We start from the raw sequence: 6000 nt of genomic DNA, 5'->3' as shown, positions 1-6000 counted from the left end.
AGAGAGAAAATGAAAGATGTTCCCTATGCTTCAGCCATAGGCTCTATCATGTATGCAATGTTGTGTACCAGACCTGATGTGTGCCTTGCTATAAGTCTAGCAGGGAGGTACCAAAGTAATCCAGGAGTGGATCACTGGACAGCGGTCAAGAACATCCTGAAGTACCTGAAAAGGACTAAGGATATGTTTCCCGTATATGGAGGTGACAAAGAGCTCATCGTAAATGGTTACGCTGATGCAAGCTTTGACACTGATCCGGATGATTCTAAATCGCAAACTAGATACGTGTTTACATTAAACGGTGGAGATGTCGGTTGGTGCAGTTCTAAACAAAGCATCGTGGCGGGATCTACATGTGAAGCAGAGTACATAGCTGCTTCAGAAGCAGCAAATGAAGGAGTCTGGATGAAGGAGTTCATATCCGATCTAGGTGTCATACCTAGTGCATCGGGTCCAATGAAAATCTTTTGTGACAATACTGGTGCAATTGCCTTGGCAAAGGAATCCAGATTTCACAATAGAACCAAGCACATCAAGAGACGCTTCAATTCCATTCGGGATTTAGTCCAAGTGGGAGACATAGAAATTTGCAAGATACATACGGATCTGAATGTTGCAGACCCGCTGACTAAGCCTCTACCACGAGCAAAACATGATCAGCACCAAGGCTCCATGGGTGTTAGAATCATTACTGTGTAATCTAGATTATTGACTCTAGTGCAAGTGGGAGACTGAAGGAAATATGCCCTAGTGGCAATAATAAAGTTATTATTTATTTCCTTATATCATGATAAATGTTTATTATTCATGCTAGAATTGTATTAACCGGAAATATAATACTTGTGTGAATACATAGACAAACAGAGTGTCACTAGTATGCCTCTACTTGACTAGCTCGTTGATCAAAGATGGTTATGTTTCCTAGCCATAGACATGAGTTGTCATTTGATTAACAGGATCACATCATTAGGAGAATGATGTGATTGACTTGACCCATTCCGTTAGCTTAGCACTTGATCGTTTAGTATGTTGCTATTGCTTTCTACATGACTTATACATGTTCCTATGACTATGAGATTATGCAACTCCCGTTTACCAGAGGAACACTTTGTGTGCTACCAAACGTCACAACGTAACTGGGTGATTATAAAGGTGCTCTACAGGTGTCTGCAAAGGTACATGTTGGGTTGGCGTATTTCGAGATTAGGATTTGTCACTCCGATTGTCGGAGAGGTATCTCTGGGCCCTCTCGGTAATGCACATCACTTAAGCCTTGCAAGCATTGCAGCTAATGAGTTAGTTGCGGGATGATGTATTACAGAACGAGTAAAGAGACTTGCCGGTAACGAGATTGAACTAGGTATTAAGATACCGACGATCGAATCTCGGGCAAGTAACATACCGATGACAAAGGGAACAACGTATGTTGTTATGCAATCTGGCCGATAAAGATCTTCGTAGAATATGTAGGAGCCAATATGAGCATCCAGGTTCTGCTGTTGGTTATTGACCGGAGATGTGTCTCGGTCATGTCTACATTGTTCTCGAACCCGTAGGGTCCACACGCTTAACGTTACGATGACAGTTTCATTATGAGTTTATATGTTTTGATGTACCGAAGGTTGTTTGGAGTCCTGGATGTGATCACGGACATGACGAGGAGTCTCGAAATGGTCGAGAATTGATATATTGGAAGCCTATGTTTGGACATCGGAAGTGTTCCGTGTGAAATCGGCATTCTACTGGAATACCGGGAGGTTACCGGAACCCCCCGGTAACCTAATGGGCCTTAATGGGCCTAGTGGAGGAAGAGGAGAGGAGGCCAAGGGGCAGCCGCGCCCCCCCCCCCAAGTCCGAATTGGACAAGGAGGGGGCGGTGCCCCCCCTTTCCTTTCCCCTCTCTCTCACTTTCCCCCAAGTCCTAGTCCAACATGGAAAAGGGGGAGTCCTACTCCCGGTAGGAGTAGGTCTCCTCCTGGCGCGCCCCTTGCCTGGCCGCACCTCCTCCCCCTTGCTCCTTTATATACGGGGGCAAGGGCACCCCATAGACACAACAATTGATCATTGATCTCTTAGCCGTGTGCGGTGCCCCCCTCCACCATAATCCTCGATAATATTGTAACGGTGCTTAGGCGAAGCCCTGCGACAGTAGAACATCAAAATCGTCACCACGCCGTCGTGCTGACGGAACTCTTCCCCGACATTCTGCTGGATCAGAGTCCGGGGAGAATGTGTGCTAGAACTCGGAGGTGCCGTAGTTTCGGTGCTTGATCGGTCAGGCTGTGAAGACGTACGACTACATCAACCGCGTTGTGCTAACGCTTCCACTTTCGGTCTACGAGGGTACGTGGACAACACTCTCCCCTCTCGTTGCTATGCATCACCATGATCTTGCGTGTGCGTAGGAATTTTTTTTGAAATTACTACGTTCCCCAACAGTAAAGCGCATGAAGAAACTCCATGCTGATGGGCTTTTGGAATCACTTGATGCTTGCGAACCATGCCTCATGGGCAAGATGACTAAGACTCCGTTCCCCGGAACAATGGAGCAAGCAACTGACTTATTGGAAATAATACATACTAATGTATGCGATCCAATGAGTGTTCAGGCTCACGGCAGGTATCATTATTTTCTGACCTTCACAGATGATTTGAGCAGATATAGGTATATCTACTTAATGCAAAATAAGTCTGAAACATTTGAAAAGTTCAAAGAACTTCAGAGTGAAGTGAAAAATCAACGTAACAAGAAAATAAAGTTTCTACGATCTGATCGTGGAGGTGAATATTTGAGTTATGAGTTTGGTCTTCATTTGAAACAATGTGGAATAGTTTCGCAACTCACGCCACCTGGAACACCACAGCATAATGGTGTGTCCGAACGTCGTATCCGTACTTTATTAGATATGGTGTGATCTATGATGTCTCTTACTGATTTACCGCTATCGTTTTGGGGTTATGCTTTAGAGACGGCTGCATTCACGTTAAATAGGGCACCATCTAAATCCGTTGAGACGACACCATATGAACTATGGTTTGGCGAGAAACCTAAGTTGTCGTTTCTTAAAGTTTGGGGCTGCGATGCTTATGTGAAAAAGCTTCAACCTGATAAGCTCGAACCCAAATCGGAAAAAAAAATGCCTTCATAGGATACCCAAAGGAGACTGTTGGATACACCTTCTATCATATATCTGAAGGCAAAATATTCGTTGCTAAGAATGGATCCTTTCTAGAGAAGGAGTTTCTCTCGAAAGAAGTGAGTGGGAGGAAAGTAGAACTTGATGAGGTAATTGTACCTTCTCCCTTATTGGAAAGTAGTTCATCACAGAAGTCAGTTCCAGTGATTCCTACACCAATCAGTGAGGAAGTTAATGATGATGATCATGAAACTTCTGATCAAGTTACTACTGAACCTCGTAGGTCAACCAGAGTACGATCCACACTAGAGTGGTACAGTAATCCTGTTCTGGAGGTCATGTTACTTGACCATGACGAACCTACAAACTATGAGGAAGCGATGATGAGCCCAGATTCCGTGAAATGGCTTGAGGCCATGAAATCTGAGATGGGATCCATGTATGAGAACAAAGTGTGGACTTTGCTTGACTTGCCCAATGATCGGCAAGCAATAGAGAATAAATGGATCTTTAATGAGAAGACTGACGCTGACGGTAATGTTATTGTCTACAAAGCTCGACTTGTTGCGAAAGGTTTTCGACAAGTTCAAGGAGTTGACTACGATGGGACCTTCTCACCTATAGTGATGCTTAAGTCTGTTCGAATCATGTTAGCAATTGCTGCATTTTATGATTATGAAGTTTGGCAAATGGATATCAAAACTGCATTCCTTAATGGATATCTTAAAGAAGAGTTGTATATGATGCAACTAGAAGGTTTTATCGATCCAAAAGGTGCTAACAAAGTGTGCAAGCTCCAGCGATCCATTTATGGACTGGTGCAAGCCTCTCGGAGTTGGAATATACGCTTTGATAGTGTGATCAAAGCATATGGTTTTATACAGACTTTTGGAGAAGTGTGTATTTACAAGAAAGTCAGTGGGAGCTCTGTAGCATTTCTAATATTATATGTGGATGACATATTGTTGGTTGGAAATAATATAGAATTTCTGGATAGCATAAAAGGATACTTGAATAAGAATTTTTCAATGAAAGACCTCGGTGAAGCTGCTTATATATTGGGCATCAAGATCTATAGAGATATATCAAGACGCTTAATTGGACTTTTACAAAGCACATACCTTGATAAAGTTTTGAAGAAGTTCAAAATGGATCAGTCAAAGAAAGGGTTCTTGCCTGTGTTACAAGGTATGAAGTTGAGTCAGACTCAATGCCCGACCACTGCAAAAGATAGAGAGAAAATGAAAGTCATTCCCTATGCCTCAGCCATAGGTTCCATCATGTATGCAATGTTGTGTACCAGACCTGATGTGTGTCTTGCTATAAGTTTAGCAGGGAGGTACCAAAGTAATCCACGAGTGGATCACTGGACAGCGGTCAAGAACATCCTGAAATACCTGAAGAGGACTAAGGATATGTTTCTCGTTTATGGAGGTGACAAAGAGCTCGCCGTAAATGGCTATGTTTGATGCAAGCTTTGACACTGATCCGTATGACTCTAAGTCACAAACCAGATACGTATTTATATTGACTGGTGGAGCTGTCAGTTGGTGCAGTTCCAAGCAAAGCATCGTGGCGGGATCTACGTGTGAAGCAGAGTACATAGTTGCTTCGGAAGCAGCAAATGAAGGAGTTCATATCCGATCTAGGTGTAATACCTAGTGCATCGGGTCCAATGAAAATCTTTTGTGACAATACTGGAGAAATTGCCTTGGCGAAGGAATCCAGATTTCACAAGAGAACCAAACACATCAAGAGACGCTTCAATTCCATCCGCGATCAAGTCAAGGACGGAGAGATAGAGATGTGCAAGATACATATGGATCTGAATGTGGCAGACCCGTTGACTAATACCGGAGGAACACCTTGTGTACTATCAAACGTCACAATGTAACTGGGTGATTATAAAGATGCTCTACAGGTGTCTCCGATGGTGTTTGTTGAGTTGGCATAAATCGAGATTAGGGTTTGTCACTTCGTGTATCAGAGAGGTATCTCTGGGCCCTCTCGGTAATGCACATCACTATGAGCCTTGCAAGCAATGTGACTAATGAGTTAGTTACGAGATAATGCATTACGGAACGAGTAAAGAGACTTACCGATAACGAGATTGAACTAGGTATGAAGATACCGATGATCGAATCTCTGGAAAGTAACATGCCGATGACAAAGGGAACAACGTATGTTGTTATGTGGTTTGACCGATAAAGATCTTCGTAGAGTATGTAGGAACCAATATGAGCATCCAGGTTCCACTATTGGTTATTGACCGGAGATGTGTCTCGGTCATGTCTACATAGTTCTCAAACTCATAGGGTCCGCACGCTTAACGTTCGATGACGATTTGTATTATGAGTTATGTGATTTGATGATCGAAGCTTGTTCGGAGTCCCGGATGAGATCACGGACATGACGAGGAGTCTCGAAATGGTTGAGAGGTAAAGACTGATATATAGGAAGGTTATATTCAGACACCGGAATTGTTCTGAAGTGTTTCGGGTATTTTTCGGAGTACCGGGAGGTTATCGGAACCCCCCGGGGAAGTAGTGGGCCTTAATGGGATTTAGTGGAAAGGAGAGAAGGGCCGCAAGGGGTGGCCGCCCATGCCCCATGGCTGGTCCGAATTGGACTAGGAGGGGGCGGCGCCCCCCTCTTTCCTTCTCCCTCTCTTCCTCCTTCCATCTCTCTTCCTCTTGGAAAAGGAAGGGGACTCCAACTAGGATTGGGAGTCCTAGTTGGACTCCCCTATGGCGCGTGCCCCTCCTAGGCCGGCCTCCTCCTCCCCCCTCCTTTATACGTGAGCAGGGGCATCCCAAATCACAACAAACAATCTCTTAGTCGTGTGTGGTGCCTCCCTCCACAG

This window comes from Triticum urartu, chromosome 3 (assembly GCF_003073215.2).
Source record: "Triticum urartu cultivar G1812 chromosome 3, Tu2.1, whole genome shotgun sequence".
In the NCBI taxonomy this organism is placed as follows: domain Eukaryota; kingdom Viridiplantae; phylum Streptophyta; class Magnoliopsida; order Poales; family Poaceae; genus Triticum; species Triticum urartu.
This window is presented reverse-complemented; position numbering follows the sequence as displayed.